Here is a 19,907-nt window from a genome sequence, read left to right on the forward strand (position 1 = left end):
CACTCCTCTCCTCTCACATCATGGAGGGAATGCCTGTAACACTAGCATGACCCTGACCGCTACCCCTGTTTTCTTCCGCGGCTGCCCTCTCTGCACACTAAGGCAGAATGTTGTGACCCTCCGAGCCCATGTACCCAGTCTAGGAGCTTGTAATCTCTATTGATGTGGACATGATGACTATTGTAATATGTTCCTTTCTGTATGACACTTAATAGCATACTATATGTAACACACTAATGACGATAACTGGCAAGTTTGTTTGTTGTATTTTTTATATCGTGAAATACTCAATAAATAAAATAATTTTTAAAAAAACAAGAACGGAATTGGAGGTTAGATCCTACTCCCATGGAAAAGGCAAAACTTAGACCTATCCTTAGTCTGTATAAAAACGCTATTAATACTGTTAAAATTGAATATTGCTCAAGCAGAATTGAGGTAGCTGTTTATAACCCTAGAGAACTTTTTAGAGTAGTACGCTCTCTCACCACCTCTGATACACCCACAGATTTTGAGAATTCTCAAGATTTCTGTAATAAGGTGGCAACGTATTTTGAAAGTAAAATCTTACACATCCAGGCGGATTTTCCACAACCCATGGACACATGTGAGTTACATGAATCTCCGAACATCTTTATTAGAGATGACAGCCTTACATTGATACATTTTCAGCCTCTCTGTTCAGAGAAGATTAAAAAGCTTATGACAACCATTAAATCTGGGTCCCCTACTGATCCCTGTCCACCTTACATCCTACAGCTTGTCCCAGATCTAGTCTCTACTGTGCTTGCCCCATATTTCAGGAGGTTCTGACCTTGGGCGTGTTTCCCTCCTCTTGGAAGGAAGCAACGGTTATCCCCTTGAAAAAGAAAGTAGGTAGCAAATCTAATGATCTCAAGACCTATTGCTTTATTGCCTTTCCAACCAAAGATCTTGGAAAAACATTACAATAAAGAATTAGTCGTGTTCCTTCATGACTCAGGGAGTCTAGATCCTGCTCAACATGGTTTCAGAAAAAAACATAGTGCTGAATCTGCTCTCCTTACCACCTCGGATATGATTCAGAAACTAGTTGATGAGGGAGTTGGTACCACTCTAGTGCTTCTAGATTTGTCAGCAGCGTTTGATACCATCTCCCCTCAAATTGTGACACATCGCCTGTATCAGGCAGACATTAGGGGCGGAGCTTTATACATATTGAAGTCCTTTCTTGAAAACAGATCTGCCACAGTAACCTGTGGAGATTTTAAAGCTCCTGCATATCAGTTACCATGCGGTGTACCACAGGGTTCCTCACTTAGTCCTATCCTGTTTAATTTGTAAATGGCTCCATTGTCCAGATTGATTTGCTCTTTTGGTTTCTTGACCACATCTTATGCGGATGATACTCAACTAATCATTCCTATTGATGGGAACTGGGAAGAAGTCGCTGACCATTTCCACCAATGTATGTATGAGATTAATAAATGGATGAGCATGAATTGGCTTAAGATGAACGGCGACAAAACTGAAATTCGTCTATTTAGCTCTAGCAAAAACTTATGGAGCGCCTGCTGGTGGCCATCTGTGTGCGGAGACCTACCTGTTCCGATTAGCTCTACTAAGAACTTGGGAGTCGTTTTTGACACTGCTTTATCTTTTAAGCCACATGTCAATTCTGTCATCAAAACCTGCTTCTGTATATTGAAAACTCTGAGAAAAATATTCCCCTGTTTACAAGAGAAGCTCAGAATAATGGTGTCCCTTGCCCTGGTAATCTCGACAATAGACTACTGCAACGCACTATTTCTTAACATTGACAAGCTTTCACTCAGTAAGCTTCAACTTATCCAGAATAGTGCTGCTCGTCTAAATCTCAATCTCCCCTGTTCCACTTCGGCCAGTGCTACTCTGAGGCAACTACACTGGTTACCTGTGAAGAAACACATTGGGGGTCATTCTGACCTCAGAGGTAAAAGGCGCTTACCGCCGGTCAGAAGTCCGCCATAACACCGCCGCGGCCGCAGTGAACCGCCACGGTCATTCTGACCCGCAACAGGCAAACCACCAAAAACCCGACATCCACAAAAGTCCGCCACACCAACGGCCAGCGAAAAACTGGCGATGACCAAACCTCCACCGTCACGCCAACAGAAATACGCCCATTCCATTCCGACCCACGAATCCACGCGGTGGTCTTTCAACCGCGGTATTCCATTGGCGGTACACAACGCTGCGGTCAAAATACACACACAGCTCCAAAACACTGCCACATTGAACATTTTGAAATACACACACCTGATACACATACAAACACCACTCTCACACACCCAACACAATATAAAACACACACCCACATCACCCACAAACCCCTACGACCACCATTTATTGACTAAGGCCAGAGAGAGACACCACCAGCTAGTACAGAGCATTCACAGGCACATTACACCATCACTCACACAACATCCACGCACAAAACACCACACACCACCACACTCACCACACTCATCACCACAAACACCACCCCACACCTCATCCACACCACCCCATGGCACCCCAAAGACACCCCAGGTTTTCAGACGCTGAACTCAGGGTCATGGTGGAGGAAATAGTTCAGGTAGAGCCCCAGCTCTTCGGGACACAGGTGCAGCACACCACCATTGCCAGGAAGATGGAGCTATGGCAAAGAATAGTGGACAGGGTCAACGCTGTGGGTCAGCATCCACGAAATCGGGACGACATCAGGAAGCGGTGGAACGACCTACGGGGGAAGGTGCGTTCCATGGTATCTAGACACAACATCGCGGTGCAGAAGACTGGCGGCGGACCGCCACCTCAACCCCCAGAATTTACAACTTGGGAGGAACAGGTCTTGGCGATCCTGCTTCCTGAGGGCCTCGCAGGAGTAGGCGGAGGAATGGACTCTGGTAAGTCTAATCTCAACTACTTCATCCCCCCCCACCCACCGGCATGCCAAATCATACCCCCACCCTCCCCCCACCCCCATCACACATCCTCCTTGCTAATGTCTCACCATCACAACCCACCCATCCCAACACCAAGCCCTGCATGCGACCACAAACCATGGACACCCATCACCTAAGCATGCCCACTGCACATACCCATCCCACCCACAGCCCCCACAAGGGAATGCCAGCACTGGGGTACACGGTCAGCCACCCATTGCACGCTATGGCACACACAGAAGCAATAACCATACTCTTATACCCCTGCAGGACCCGAACGCCACGACACCGCCCAGGAGGGTCCAGAAATGTCCATTCCACCCCCAGAAGAGGCCCACAGTGATGACAGCAGCTCTGTCTCCCTGGACCCAGATGACCAGCCAGGCCCATCGGGGACCTCAGGACAGTCGGATCCCCTCGGACAGCCACAGGCCACAGCAGACCTACCCCCCTCTGGGAACACCAGCACAGCACCCACCCAGCGGGCCCATGCCTCTGTCTCCAGGACACGTCAATCAGCGGTGTGTCCACCACTACAGGGCACCCAGGTTAACCCACCACCCCAACAACAACAGGGACCTGGGGGCAGTGGTAGTGGGCACACGGTGCAGGGGACAGAGGCCCATGGGAAACAGGGGAACTGGGAGGGCTACTGTGCGACAAGGGGGGGACAGGCCCAGGGAACCCACTCTCCACGAGGCCCTATCCTCCATCATGGGAGCATACCACCACTCCCAGGAGACGATGGCGACGGTCCTGGATAGGTTCCAGGAGATCCAGGTACTGCAGGAGGAACAGTTTATGGGGTTCAGGGAAGAACTCAGAAACATCAGTTCCACAATGGGCACCATCGTTGTGGCTCTCAATCAGATTGTCAGCACATTGCGGGACCATGTGGCACCACAAAGGGCCCCTGTCACTAACATGGACCAAGAACAGGCTACCACCTCCGCTAGTGGACAGGAGGCCCGACACAAGAACAACAGGCCACCAGAACCCCCCCCCCTGCAGAAGGAGAACCACCCCGCAAGCGGTGCCTGAGATCTAGGAAGAAGACAGAGTAGGATGCCAGGACCCCCGCCAGGAAAGGATACCCCCTGATTGTCATCCCACTGTCCCACATTGTCACCCTGTCCAACCTTAAACTGCCCCTGCTCCACCTTCCACAGGCATATGGACAATGCACCTGTGAGACTGAAAATCTGGACTCTGCCATGGACATTCCTCCACCATCACCCATCACCAAATTGCAACCATTACCCAAAATTGAGCACTTTAATAAACACACTTATTGCACAAAAATAATCTGGAGTCTGCCTGTATTTTTGAACAAATGTATTACACAGAACCGTGCCAAAATGTCCAGCTACATTGTGATGACAACATACCACTGTCACACAGCTGTAGTCCATGGGGAAACAAAGCAGAGGTCACGGAGTGGGGCCCACATCTCTGAAATTGGAAGGGAAAGTCACAACTCAGTTAACATACACTGGGGGGAAACTCTGACAGTAGAGAGGCAGGAGACTTTAAGAAAATGTAAAATGCCGGTGTTGATTCTTACCTGCATGTCATTGAAAATACTGCTGTATTACTGTGTCCCTGTTGTCTGTGTCGTCCTCTTCGTCTTCCTCCTTTTCACTCTCCGCAGGCTCCACAGCTGCCACAACATCACCATCTGGACCATCCTCCTGCAGGAAAGGCACCTGGCGTCGCAAAGCCAGGTTGTGAAGCATACAGCAGGCCACGATGATATGGCACACCTTCTTTGGTGAGTACATTAGGGATCCACCTGTCATATGGAGGCACCTAAACCTGGCCTTTAGGAGCCCGAAGGTCCGCTTGATCACCCTCCTAGTACGCCCATGGGCCTCATTGTACCGTTCCTCTGACCTTGTCCTGGGATTCCTCACTGGGGTCAGTAGCCATGACAGGTTGGGGTAACCAGAGTCACCAATTAGCCATACACGGTGTCTCTGAAGTAGTTCCATCACGTAAGGGATGCTGCTATTTCGCATGATGTACGCGTCATGCACTGACCCAGGGAACTTGGCATTTACATGGGAGATGTACTGGTCAGCCCACCTGGACATTCATGGAATGATAACTTTTTCTGTTCCTGTACACCTGTTCACTCCTGCTGGGGGGGACCAAAGCAACATGTGTCCCATCAATTGCACCAATGATGTTGGGAATATGTCCAAGCGCATAGAAATCACCCTTCACTGTAGCCAAATCGCCCACCTCAGGGAAAACAATGTAGCTCCGCATGTATTTCAGCAGGGCAGACAACACTCTGGACAACACCTTGGAAAACATAGGCTGAGACATCCCTGATGAAATGGCCACTGTTGTTTGAAATGACCCACTTGCCAAAAAATGGAGTACTGTCAGAACCTGCACTAGAGGGGGGATCCCTGTGGGTTGGCGGATGGGTGACATCAGGTCTGGCTCCAGCTGGGCACACAGTTCCTGTATAGTGGCTCTGTCAAGCCTGTATGTCAGTATGGCATGTCTTTCTTCCATTGTCGACAGGTCCACCAGCGGTCTGTACACAGGAAGATTCCTCCATCTCCTCGCAAGTCCCAGCGGACGGTGCCTAGGAAGGACAACATGGAGCACAGAGTCAATCAACCCACAGGTACGTTCCCACAGCTTGCACAGTACACGATTCTCAATGCATTGAATGGCTTGTATGAGTGTTAATGCAAGGCCTAGGCATGTGTGACGCAGTAGAAATTAAGATATGGGGGCCCTTGAAAAGGCGGCTGCCTGACCTGTGAAGTGCGACAGTGGGATGTGAGGTCAATGTGCTGGCGTGGCACACCGTGGTGGTAGGCGGTCGAAGACCGCGGTGCAAAGCCGCATTGGTTAACATTGAACCCTATGGGTGTCAGGAGCCAATGACGATGTGCGCCGGCGGTCGCGGTACGCCCCGCCGCGGGCGTGACCGCCATTTTCTATCTGCTTAATCACTCGATACCTGATCATCCACAGGAGAGGACCTATACTGCAAGTGCTGCTGTGACCTCGGTCTGGAAGAGACAATGGCTGCTGCGACTGGGGAAAGGGCCCCTGCCTTCACTTCAGAAGAACTGGAGAAACTCGTGGATGGGGTCCTCCCCCAGTATCGGCTACTCTACGGTCCTCCAGACCAACAGGTAAGTACACTGGGACCATGCTTTGTGGCCAATGCCTGGGTTGAGTGGGGTGAATGAAAGATGGTGGGGAGGGGAGCGAATGAGGCATGCATCGAACGACAGATGAGAGCATGTGCCACATGGCAAGGGTGGGGATGGGGGGCCACTCACGTCGAGCATGCAGAAGGTGATGATTTTTTATTTTCTCCCCCTGTACATGTCACATAGGTCAGCGCCCATCAGAAAATCAACATTTGGCGTGCCATCGCCAAGGACGTCTGGACCCTGGGGGTCCACATCAGACGGGGCACCCACTGGCGGAAGAGGTGGGAGGACATCCGCCGTGGGAGCAGGAAGACCGCGGAGGCTCTGCTGGGGATGGCCTCCCAACGTAGGAGGGGTGCCAGTCGTACCTTGACCCCCCTGATGTCCCGGATCCTGGCGGTGGCCTATCCAGATTTGGATGGGCGCGTGAGGACATCACAGCAGACACAAGGGGTGAGTACAGGCACATTCTGCTGATTTTGCGCACATTGGAGGTGTCTGGGTGGGGTAGGAGGGCTGTGGGTATCCCTAGGCCAGGGCGATTTCTGTAGGCTAGGCCCCTCCGTTAGGCATGGCCCTGTGCCCCCGCACCCCACCTCTGTAGGTTGCCTAGTACAGCTATTCATGGCCCTGTGTCACCTATGTGTGGAGTTGGTGTCCATAGGCTTGTAGGCCATGTCCCACGGATTGAGTAGTGTACCCCAAGTGCGTGGCATAGTGCAGGGGGCTTCTGTGTCTGTCCCCTCCGCCAACGGTGTCGCCAATGCATGCACTCAACATGTCTTTGTTTCTCCCCCACCCCTTTTTTTGGTGGTCTTCCTGTTCATGTGTGCATTAGCATCAGCAGGCGGAGGAGAAGTGGCATCGGAGCACGAGGGAGCTGCATCTCACATGGCCATGGAGGGCCATGCAACTGACTCGGATTTCACCAGTGAGACGGAGGGCGAGGGGAGCTCCACAGCGGGGACACGTGGTGACACCAGCGACACAGACACGTCCTCGGAAGGGAGCTCCCTTGTGGTGGCGGCAACATCCGTGCCCACCGCAACAACAGGTACAGCCGCCACCCAGCACACCAGCTCCGCCCTCCCAGCAGCCCCTCAGCCTTCGCCCTGTGCCCGCTCACCCAGGAAGGTGGGCATCTCCTTCGCCCCAGGCACCTCAGGCCCTGCCCCAGTTACCCCTGCTGCCCTCAGTGAGGAGGTCATAGACTTCCTGAGGACGCTCATTGTTGGGCAGTCTACCCTTTTGAATGCCATCCAGGGTGTAGAAAGAGAGGTGCACAGGAGTAATGCATACCTGGAGGGCATTCATTCGGGTCAGGCTGCCCATTAGCGATCGTTCAACGCTCTGGCCTCAGCACTGACGGCAGCAATTGTCCCTGTCTCCTGCCTCCCTCCTCCAACTTCCTCAACCCAGTCCCACTCCCCTGTACCTCTGCCTATCCCAGACACACCTACAGACCAGCCTGCACACACCTCAACACCCAAGGGAAGCTCATCCAGACATAAGCACCACACATCACACAAGCATTCACCCAAGCAACATCCACATGCAGACATGCCAACAGCCACTGCCTCCTCTGTGTCCCCCTCCTCCTCGTCTCCCTCCTCCCTCCATGTGACGTCTCCACTCACACTTGCATGCACCACATCTTCAGCCACTACGTCCATCACCAGCACACCCACCAGAACACTCCGCACACGTGCAGTCACCACCCCCACTACCATTTACACGTCCCGTGTCCTCTCCCAGTGTGTCTGTCACCCTCTTTTCCAAACCACACAAACGCAGTCAGCCACCCACCCAACAGCCATCCACCTCACGACAGCCTCCAGCACAAGCACCTGCACCCAAAGACACCAGACTTCACTCTCCTACAACCACATCCTCTTCCTCCACTCCCATACCCACTACAACTACCCGTCCCTGTCTTTCTAAATTGATTTTCCTTTCCAACCTTGACCTCTTTCCAACAACTGACCCACCCCCTCCATCTCTTAAGACTCCAATCAGCACCTCAGCCACCACAAAACCTGGACCTACAAAGACAATTGTCCAAGGATTTTGGAGTCCACCACCTTCAAGGCCAGCTACTTCTGCCAGGAGTAAAGAGACGGCCAGCCCACCCCCTGAAAAAAAAGCCAAGAAAGCCAGTGCCCGGCGCGACAGGCCAAAGACAGCAGGCTCCAAATGCACTACCCTGGCACCGTCAGGGAGTGGGGTGCCACCTGGCACACCGCCAAAGGGAGGAAAGGGCCACAGACGAGCAGGGAAGGGTGACAAGGGCAGCACGCCCGACAAGTCCGGCAGCAGGCGAGCTGCCCAGGAGGGCCCCACCAGCCCTATTCCAGGTGTGCAGGAGGACACCCACGGGCCCAGGATGGCAGCACAGGAGGGCCCCGCAAGCGAGAAGACAGATGTGCACGAAGGGCCCGGCAGCCACATGTCAGGTGGCGAGTGAAACCCATGTATTGGCCCGATCTGGTGACCTGGACACACATGTCAAGCACCGCTGAACAGGGCCCTTCAAGTCAAGCACCGCTGAACAGGGCCTTTCAAGGCAAGGACCGCTGAACAGGGCCCTTCAAGTCAAGCACCGCTGAACAGGGCCCTTCAAGTCAAGAACCGCTGATCAGGGCCCTTCAAGTCAAGCACCGCTGAACAGGGCCCTTCAAGGCAAGGACCGCTGAACAGGGCCCTTCAAGTAAAGCACCGCTGAACAGGGCCCTTCAAGTCAAGAACCGCTGAACAGGGCCCTTCAAGTCAAGCACCGCTGAACAGGGCACCGCCGTCTCAAGAACCGCTGAACAGGGCCCTTCAAGTCAAGCACCGCTGAACAGGGCCCTTCAAGTCAAGCACCGCTGAACAGGGCATCGCCTTCTGAAGAACCGCTGAACATGGCCCTTCAAGTCAAGCACCGCTGAACAGGGCCCTTTAAGTCAAGCACCGCTGAACAGGGCACTGCCGTCTCAAGAACCGCTGAACAGGGCCCTTCAAGTCAAGCACCGCTGAACAGGGCCCTTCAAGGCAAGGACCGCTGAACAGGGCCCTTCAAGTCAAGCACTGCTGATAGGGCCCTTCAAGTCAAGAACCGCTGAACAGGGCCCTTCAAGTCAAGCACCGCTGAACAGGGCACCGCCGTCTCAAGAACCGCTGAACAGGGCCCTTCAAGTCAAGCACCGCTGAACAGGGACCTTCAAGGCAAGGACCGCTGAACAGGGCCCTTCAAGTCAAGCACCGCTGAACAGGGCCCTTCAAGTCAAGAACCGCTGAACAAGGCCCTTCAAGTCAAGCACCGCTGAACAGGGCACCGCCGTCTCAAGAACCGCTGAACAGGGCCCTTCAAGTCAAGAACCGCTCCGCTGGGCACCGCCGTCTCTACACCGCTCCGCTGGGCCCTTCATGTCAAGCACCGCTCCGCTGGGCCCTTCATGTCAAGCACCGCTCCGCTGGGCCCCGCCGTCTCTGCACCGCTCCGCTGGGCCCGTCATGTCAAGCACCGCTCCGCTGGGCACCGCCGTCTCTGCACCGCTCCGCTGGGGCCCTTCATGTCAAGCACCGTTCCGCTGGGCCCTTCATGTCAAGCACCGCTGAACAGGGCCCTTCAAGTCAAGAACCGCTGAACAGGGCCCTTCAAGTCAAGAACCGCTGAACAGGGCTCTTCAAGTCAAGCACCGCTGAACAGGGCACCGCCGTCTCAAGAACCGCTGAACAGGGCCCTTCAAGTCAAGCACCGCTGAACAGGGCCCTTCAAGTCAAGCACCGCTGAACAGGGCACTGCCGTCTCAAGAACCGCTGAACAGGGCCCTTCAAGTCAAGCACCGCTGAACAGGGCCCTTCAAGGCAAGGACCGCTGAACAGGGCCCTTCAAGTCAAGCACCGCTGAACAGGGCACCGCCGTCTCAAGAACCGCTGAACAGGACCCTTCAAGTCAAGAACCGCTCCGCTGGGCACCGCCGTCTATGCACCGCTCCGCTGGGCCCTTCATGTCAAGCACTGCTCCGCCCTTCATGTCAAGCACCGCTCCGCTGGGCCCCGCCGTCTCTGCACCGCTCCGCTGGGCCCGTCATGTCAAGTACCGCTCCGCTGGGCACCGCCGTCTCTGCACCGCTCCACTGGGCCCTTTGTCTCAAGCACCGCTCCGCTGGGCCCTTCAACTCAAGCACCGCTCCGCTGGGCCCTTCGTCTCAAGCACCGCTCCGCTGGGCCCTTCATGTCAAGCACCGCTCCGCTGGGCACCGCAGTCTCTGCACGGCTCCGCTGGGCCCTTCATGTCAAGAACCGCTCCGCTGGGCCCTTCATGTCAAGCACCGCTCCGCTGGGCACCGCCGTCTCTGCACCGCTCCGCTGGGCCCTTCATGTCAAGCACCGCTCCGCTGGGCCCTTCATGTCAAGCACCGCTCCGCTGGGCACCGCCGTCTCTGCACCGCTCCGCTGGGCCCTTCATGTCAAGCACCGCTCCGCTGGGCACCGCCGTCTCTGCACCGCTCCGCTGGGCCCTTCATCTCAAGCACCGCTCCGCTGGGCACCGCCGTCTCTGCACCGCTCCGCTGGGCCCTTCATCTCAAGCACCGCTCCGCTGGGCACCGCCGTCTCTGCACCACTCCGCTGGGCCCTTCATCTCAAGCACCGCTCCGCTGGGCACCGCCGTCTCTGCACCGCTCCGCTGGGCACCGCCGTCTCAAGCACCGCTCGCCCATTGGCAGAAGGGGCAGGCCCGCATCTGTGTTGGGCAGGGCTGCACGAAGCACTCTGGGCACCATGCCTCCTCCAGAACCAGTGGAGTCTGTAATCCACTTGTGAGACTGTGGCTTTGCACTCCCCAGGATGGCACAGTGGGCAATCCACCCACTGTAGAGACTTGTGAGACTGTGGCTTTGCACTCCCCAGGATGGCACAGTGGGCAATCCACCCACTGTAGAGACTTGTGAGACTGTGGCTTTGCACTCCCCAGGATTGAACAGTGGCCATGGAGGCCCATCGTGGATCTGGCGTCGTGGACTCATCTGGCTGAGGTGCCCCCCCTCCCTTCCCCCTGAGGTGCGTTTAGTTTTGCTATCTGATGCCCCTGCAGTGTTCTCTCCATTGGAGTCGGGTATCCTGTGTGGGCTTTACCCATGTGTTTAGGCCCATTGGCCCACGAACAATGGCTGATACCCAATTTGGACAGGACAATTTACATATGTATATATAGTTATAGATGTTTGATATATTTTTTTACTTAGCCGTACAATATACTTCAAATTTCATGATCATTTTATTTTGTCTTTGCATTCTTCCGGGGGGTTTGGGGGTGTCACTCTGAGTTGTTGCTCTGCATTGATGTGTATGTAGTTGTGGGTGAGGGTGAGGGTGGGTGTGTCGCGTATGTGTGTCCCCGTAATTGTTTCCCTCCCCCCTCCCCTGTGTCGTAGGTGCAGTACGCACTGTTGTCTTCTGCGCCGGCGTTCGTGCTCCTGGTAGAGGAGCAGGAAGACAATAGCTGGTAGGATGTGCAGTTCGGGTTCCATGCAGTCCAGATTCCTCGTGGAGTGTGTAGAGGTGAGCGTTTCCCGTTCGTAATGGCTGTTTCCGTCGTGTTTTTATCGGCGGGGCTACCGCCCCGGAAAAGGTGGCGGATTGGTGGGTTGTGATAGGGTGGGCGGTACATTGTCTCCCGCCTGTCTGTTGGCGGTGACTGCCGCGCTGTTTGTTTGTCCCGCCATAGCGGTCGGAGTGTTAAAGTGACGGGCTCTGTTGGCGGTTTCCGCCAGGGTCAGAATTCAATTTTTTTTACTGCCTGCCTGTTGGCGGGTTGGCCGCCGCTTTAACACCGACCGCCAGGGTTGGAATGACCCCCATTGTCTTTAAGACAATGTGTTTAAAACATAAAGCTTAATATACCAGCAGCCCTGAACATTTGACCTCGGGGCTTTGCTGGTATACCCCTAGCCGCCAGCTTAGATCTGCGAACTCCAATTTGGCCTACGTACCACGGACTCGGAAGGCCAGATGGGGCGATAAGGCATTTACGGTGGCTGCAGCTAAACACTGGAACATGCTCCCTCCTATGATGAGGAAAGAATATGATCTTTTGGCTTTCAGAAAGAAGCTAAAAACTTGTCTCTTTCCACAGTAGATATGGACCTGCTTTTCTTTTTGCCTGTTCCTTAGCCCTCTCACTCCTGTTCCTAATTCGTCGATGTCTCGACCGGAATGCACTTTATAAATATGAAATACATACATACATACAGATGGATTTTAAGTGGCATTTCTAAAATAGTAATATAAAATCCAACCTCACCAATAAGCAGGATTTTCTATTACCATTCTGGCCATACTAAACATGACCTATTTACCCCTTTCTCATCAGAATCTACCATTCAAACAGTATATGAGGTTAGCCCTCATGTTAGCCTGTGAAAGGAGCAGGCCTCACAGTAGTGGAAAATGAATTTAGGAGTTTTCCATTATTAGGACATATAAAACACACAGGTATGTGTCCTGCCTTTTACCTACACAGCACCTGCCCTATGGGTTACCTAGGGCCTACCTTAGTGGTGACTTATATGTAGAAAAGGGGAGTTTAAGGCTTGGCAAGTAGTTTTAAATGACAAGTCGAGGTGGCAGTGAAACTGCACATACAGGCCTTGCAATGGCAGGTCTGAGACATGGTTAAGGGGCTATTTATGTGGGTGGCACAATCAGTGCTGCAGGCCCACTAGGAGCATTTAATTTACAGGTAGTGCATTCTACTGGGACTTACAAGTAAATTAAATATGCCATTTGGGTATGAGCCAATGTTACCATGTTTTAGGGAGAAAGCATATGAACTTTAGCACCGATTAGCAGTGGTAAAGTGCGCAGAGTCCTAAAGCCAGCAAAAATGAGGTCAGAAAAAGAGAAGGAGGAAGGCAAAAAGTTTGGGGGTGACCCTACAAAGAGGCCATTTCCAACAACAGCAGTCACAAAACTTAAGCCCGTCTTGGAGGAAACATTTGCACTGTTTGGCTTGCCCAAAGAAATAAAGTCAGACAACTGTTCTCCATTCCAGGGATAGGAATTCCAGGAATATCTGTCATCTCTCACTATCTGCCACCGAAAGGCGACCCCCCAGTGGCCTAAAGCAAACAGAGAGGCTGAAAGATTCATGAGGACTTTGAACTGAGCACTAAGGATAAGTGTTGATCGGGGTGAAGATGCCGATTGCTGTCTGCATAGATTCCTTAGAGCCTACGGGCAGACCCCGCACTGCACCGCTAACTGTGCCCCAGCAGAACTCCTCTTTCAAAGACCCACAAGAGACAGCATCCCAGAGGGTCTAGGCTGGCAACCTGCCATATTGGACATACAGGTGACCCAAGAGGAAAGAAAAATCACCAACCACAAAGCCAGCCTCTCAAGAAAACCAAGGACCCCCAACCATCCAGATCGGGGGCAACATCATCATGCAAGATCATCACCGGGGGTGGAAATTCCATAACCCCTATGAAACAGAGACTTGTTGAGTCGTGCACATTAATGGCACCACAAACATCATGCAGCGAGGTAGCCACACGGGTACGAAATGTGCCCTGGTTCAAGAAAAGTTACAACCCTGCCAGGGGTCTGCTGAAGCGCTAGATGAAGAAGGTGGCGCACACTGAGGGGAACCTTTTGTGTCAGCATCACCAAGAGCGAGTGCCCCTACTGATGGTCCAGGTACTCCAGTCATCCTGCCAATCACCGGTCAGCATCCCCCAACAGCACAGGTCACCTATTTCACTGGCAAAGGAAGCCCGATATACGCCCAAATTGAGGAGTAAGAGTGAAGAAGGGTCCCGGAGTCAGAGGTATAATCTCAGCCCTAACCCCGCTCCTAGCTAGAGACTGAGAGATTAGGTATTTCCATTCTGGGCGATCGACCAGCCAGATGCAGTTCAAGAAAAGTTGAAAGGGATGTGGAGTGCCACCTAGCCTCTACTATACTATGTTGCCATTTTCACTCTGAGGGGGGGGCGTGGCCCAAGGAGATAAATAAACGGGCAAGTGGTCGCTCGTGACCATTGCCAACAATTGTACTGAGCGTGTCCAGTTCATTGTGTCCCACTCTGCGGTGTTATTGCTACTGCACAATCATGCGTCCACCAGCCTGGAATCTGGACAAGTTCCACTGTAATACTGTTGTCTATTCTGGTACAAGAAGTCATTTCCTGTGATGTCAAACAGGCAAAGATCATATGATGTTATGTGCTATAATGTCATAATAATGATAATTTTATTTTAAAAAAGAAAAAGAAAACTAGCTCTTTTGGTCACAGAATGTTGGGAAGTATGTATGCAGTGAAAGTAAAAACAATTCTAGCATATGCCTCAAGAATTTTCAATTCTATTAAGGACATGGAGGCGAGGATTATGCTTTGTCTTTCTTTTACTGTCTCAACACAACAGCCAATCAAATAACAGTGAAAAAGAAAACATCAATACTCATAATACTTTACATTAAATCATTTGTTCCAATCACATCTCAAGACCCCTGCCCATATAAGTTATGACCACTAAAGTCACTTCCTCTTTCTTTGCCAAAGTCAGATAAACATCAAGCATCAGAAACGTAAATCCTTACATTTGAACTTTTCCAACGACCACCAGATCTGCAAACCTGGAAAACCCACAAGCCGAGCTCAACAGGAGCTATATCCAGAAGGAGTAAAAGCCTTCCAATGAAATACGAAGTCCACAGAGCTGTTTTCTACGAATGCTGAACAGTGGAAAATGCAAACTTCACGGTGTCTCCTGATCAGACCCTAAAATAGCAAAAACTGAAGGTAATATCTCCCATCATAGATATACAAAAATCAACATTTCTGTGAGCAACTCTATAAAAACAAGGGAGGGCAAAATCCATAAACATGTATAACAATAAATACAAAAGATTCTTAACATTAAAACCTGATAACAGTCATAAAATACATATATGGGAGGGATAATCCTCGCCTCTGTGTCCTTAACAGAATTGAAAATTCTTGACGCGTTTTATTCTCTGTCAGGACCGGAGACTCCGATTATGCTTGTTTAAAACTGACCAATTACAACTGTAGCCACATCAACAACAGGCTTATGAGAGAACTTACAAAAAGTATACTCAGAAGACCAGTCTGCCGCACTCATAAGGTTCTCTAAACGAGAACCTAAAGCATAAGTCTTGAAAGCCATGGCTCCCCTTGCTGAACGTGCCCCAAATTTTTCTGTATCTATACCAGCTTTGTTCATTAACCAGTCCATCCATCTAGATAATGTAGCTGGCGAAACCTCCTTAAAAGGTTTTTGTAATGAAATCAATAATTTGCCCCTGGAATCTTGTCTGAATTCTTCAGTGGCCACTTCATAAGCTTTCAAACACTGTTCTACGCACAATTGTGGATTATCAGGAAACACTGGATAAGTTACTGACCTGCAATTAGTTTTTGTCCTTCTAGTGATGGTAAAGGTAACACCTTCGGGAGAATAAACTCTCCTTGCCAGATCCAAAGCTCTGACATCTGATACAGGAAATAAGACAGAGTAACATAGTTAATTTCGCCAAAATCTGCTTTCGAGAAAGATACGAATTAGAAGGACAATTGTCTAAAAACCGATATACAACACTCACATCCCATAATGAAGAATACCGGGCCTGAAGGGGATTCGCCATGCGGATACCTTTCATAACCTTGCTTATCAGAGGATGTTCCCCAACAGGCTTACCTTCAATAGGCTCATGACCAACAGAGATGGCGGATCGGCGATTATTAACTGTTCTATATGCCAATCCTGAGCCTGCGAGTTCAGCTAAGAAATTTACAATCAATTCAACGTCTGACCCCACAGGATCGAAACCCCGTCTGTCACACCAAGTACTCCATCTGCCCCAGGCTGTGGTGTACCGCTTATGAGTGCCTGCAGCCCAAGCCTGTTTGAGAAATTTGCAGCTTGCTGAGAAATGCCTAGTGAATTCCATCTTGACCTGAAACCATCCAAACCATCAAAATCAGTTTCTCTGACAAGACCCATGTTGAAGGCCCACCGGACTCATCAGAAGATTCTGACAAGGTGGAATGAGAAGGAGAGGAGCACAAGTTAAATACAGAGCTACTGGGAACCAAGGTTGGGCTTTCCAGAATGGGGTCACCAGAACAATCTCCACCTTCTGTCGTCATATGTGAGACAGAGCCCTTGAAATCATTAGGAACAGTGGAAAGGCATACCCCAGAACTGTGTCCAATCCTGAAGAAAGGCATCTGCCGCTAGAGCCAGAGGTCAAGATGCCAGCTGAAACATTTTGCGACGTGAGAGTTCAGACGTGAAGCAAAAAGATCCACGTCGCAAGGATCCCACTCTCTGGTTATCTGGAGAAAAATCATTGGATCTAGTTTCCAATCACTGGAATCCCTCAGAAATCTGGAGTTCCAGTCTGCTATGGTGTTCTGGGAACCTGGAAGGTAATCCACTAGGACAACCAAATGATGGCTGAGACAATAATGCCAGAATTCCTTGGCAATTTCTGCCAGAATCCTGGACTTCGTCCCCCCCCAATTTGTTGACATATCGGACTGCTGATATATTGTCCACCTTCAATAATATGCAACAGTCCGTCTTCTGAGGGGAGAGGCTCTTTATGGCAAAAGAGCCCGCCAGAAGTTCCAAGCAGGTGATTTGGAGATTCTGCTCCGATCTCGACCATCGACCTCTGGTCACCAAAGAACCGCAAAGAGCTCCCCAGCCCCAACGACTGGCATCTGATTTGATCACCACTTCTGGATAAGAAGAAAATGGTTCTGCTGTTCCAAGCTTCCGTATGTTGGAACCACCAATGAATCTCCAACCTCACTTCGTTGGATAACAGAATCAGTTCTGAATAATTCAGACCCTTCTGCAGGTGTTGGATTTTGAGTGTCTGCAGAGCACGATAGTGAAGGGGAGCCAAAAAAATGGCCTGAATAGATGAAGTCAGAAGACCCACTAACCTGGCAATCATCCTCAACGACACAGTCGGGCTAGATAATGCAGACCTCAATTCCCTCTTGATGTTGTAAATTTTCTGAGAGGGAAGAATAAGCTGTGAGCAGACTGAATCTGTCCTGAAACCCAGGAAATCTGTCTCCTGAGATGGATTCAATAGTGACTTCTGCACATTGATAAGAAAGCAGAGCTCCTGTACAAGATGGATAGTCCATTCCAAATGAATCAGGAGAGTCTGAGCATCCTGAGCCATCAACAAAATGTCATCCAAATATATGATCAAGCACACTCCTTTGGCTCAAAGTGATCCCACCACTGGTCTCATCAGTTTTGTGAAGCACCAGGGGGCTGACGACAGACCGAAAGGGAGAGCATTGAACTCCAGGCAGTGACCCCTCCGCAGGAATTGTAAATATCTCCTGTGTGGAGGAAAAATGGGAATCGAGAGGTATGCGTCCTTTAGGTCTAGGCGGACCATCCAGTCGCCTTCTAATAGAATATTTTTCAACAACTGTATTCCTTCCATTTTAAAGTGTCTGTACAGGATCCAATAATTTAAATCTTTTCGGTTTAACACAAGGCGGTGACCCCCACCTTTCTGGTCTACTAAGAAAATGGGGCTAATAAAACCGTACGGGTGAGGGGAGGAAAAACGTACTGCCCCTTTGTCGATCCGGGCTTGAACCTCTATGTCTATGAAGGACTGATCTGCAAGGGAAAAATACATTTGAAGAGGGGGTTGCATTGGCTTCGGAGTACTGAGGAACTCCAACCTGAAACGCAATCCGTCTGAAAAACCCCAAGATCCCCAGAAATCTGTTTCCAATTGTCCAGAAATAAACCCACTCTGCCCCCCAGCAGTACCTGAGAATGTGGTATAATGCTTAGCGGAATATCCAGTGTCTTGAATTGCTCCCTGTTGTACCCGAGGGGCCCTCTATGGAATCTGGAGCACCCTCCTCTGGAGCGAGATGGGTAGAAAGTGGTGTCTGAAGACTGTTCTCCAAACCAACATCCTCTCCCTCAGGGGTAGTAGTTCTGAGGACTTGCAAAATATCATCAGCCGAACATTCACCCCCCATAACGACCGGCCTTGAGAAAAAGCCCTCTTTTAAAAACGTTTTTGAGGGACACCTGTGCCTTATCGAGGGAGGAAAAGTAGAACAGAACTTAGCCAGTTCTTTAATGAATGAAGCCCTAAATAGCAATCCGTAGGCCGAAGGACCAGCCTCTGAGGCCAAATAATTTAGTATAGGGTCGATACACATAAGTATGTACTTTCTGCGTTAGGAAGAGATCACACAATTAGTATTGCCAATTTGACAATGGTTCTTTGTGCCCAATCAATTAAAACGTCTGTGTCTACCGGGGTCCCTGATCCGTTAGCCTGGAAGGCCAATTCTAGGATCTTCGTCAGAGGACCAGACATATCTTGCAACTTGTCCTGGCAGTTACGCCACGACCTGTCCAGACCCTTTTTTGGGTCCCTGGCACATTTTTTCATACGGATCACCATAGTGGGGTCAATTTCTGGAGTGTCTGCAACCTTGCCCTCTAGATCTGGTCTAGGGCATTCTGCACGAAGACGGGACCTCACCTCCTTATCGAAACTCTTGCGAATGTTGAACTGTACATATTTTGCCACTTCCAGAGGAGGAATCCAATTGGATGACCTAGGATGGATAATTTCTGTGGGATCGAAATCGAGGACCATAAGAGGTGAAACTTGCTTTTTAGGCTTCTTACTGGGTCCCGGGAACTCTCCTGAGATATATATATTTAGTTATATATAAAAATGATAGGACAGGAGATATCAATATAGGGGGAGTGTAAAAACCCCTAACAGGCTTAAAGGCCAATACAATGTGGAGGGAGCAGCCTGTGAAAAATAACACTCTAGGCAAAGCCTCTTATTTTATTACAGCCCACGTGCTCAAGCAACAGAGCATATTGGGAGCACAACTAACTGCCAAAGGGGGCCTACACATGCTTGTGCCACAAAGAAACAAGCCGATCTTACAAAGAAAGCACTCTGACAAAGATCGGCTAGCAAATCCCTAACGCGAGGCAATGCAGGGAAAGAAACTAAAAATAGAAACAGGACTATGCTCTAGTCGCGTACTCCACTCCCTCTCCACTAATGAGCCAAATCGGCAAGAAGCCGATCATGAAAAATAAACAGAGTGCGTAAGCTCTGAAAACAAAAACCAAGAAAGCGAGCTGAATCGCTTTGCTGCAATGATCAAATCAACGATAATACAGTGCAAATACTACAATATACACAAAAATATCAGGAATATAAGCAATTGAGTACTTATCTGCTGCGGAGCCGCAAAGAAAGAGGAAGTGACTTAAGGCGTCATAGCTTATATGGACAGGGGTCTTGAGATGTGATTGGAACATGTGATTTAATGCAAAGCATCATGGGTATTGATGTTTTGTGTTTTACTGTTATTTGATTGGCTGCTGAGTTGAGCCAGTAAAAGAAAGAGAAAGCATAATCAGAGCCTCTGGTCATGACATAGAATCATTTCCAGCGGAGGTCACCATTGAGCTTCCTGTGGAATAGAAACTATGCACTAATTTTTTTTCATTACATTTTCTTAAAACAGTCCTGGAAGCTAAAAAGGGCACAACATAACGTTAACACAGGGCTATTTATACTGCTTACACTCAGCGAAAATTTAATTATAAACTGATTGCAAAGCATAAAAAATACTAGAGGGAACCAAGTCTAATTAAATCAGGCGACTGATCTACATACAGAGTTCAGCGACAGAAAAACGACTGAAAAAACATGAGTTGTCATTTTTCA

The 19,907-nt window shown here is 50.4% G+C and overlaps 1 protein-coding gene across 2 annotated transcripts in view; it reads right to left on the reverse strand.

Moving 5' to 3' along the window:
• Window positions 1-19,421, reverse strand: part of CDHR2 (cadherin related family member 2) — a 497,387-nt gene extending 477,966 nt beyond the window's left edge. The window contains exons 1-2 of one of the 2 annotated variants that reach the window (XM_069244564.1): window positions 15,546-19,418; window positions 14,718-14,898 (exon numbers count right to left, since the gene is read on the reverse strand). The gene's annotated coding sequence lies outside the window, so the exon portion shown is untranslated. Of the gene's footprint in view, window positions 1-14,717; window positions 14,899-15,545 lie in introns of both variants that reach the window. The other variant, XM_069244566.1, reaches the window with a different exon arrangement.
• Between the last annotated feature and the right edge of the window lie 486 nt (window positions 19,422-19,907).

Source organism: Pleurodeles waltl, chromosome 7 (genome assembly GCF_031143425.1).
Source record: "Pleurodeles waltl isolate 20211129_DDA chromosome 7, aPleWal1.hap1.20221129, whole genome shotgun sequence".
In the NCBI taxonomy this organism is placed as follows: domain Eukaryota; kingdom Metazoa; phylum Chordata; class Amphibia; order Caudata; family Salamandridae; genus Pleurodeles; species Pleurodeles waltl.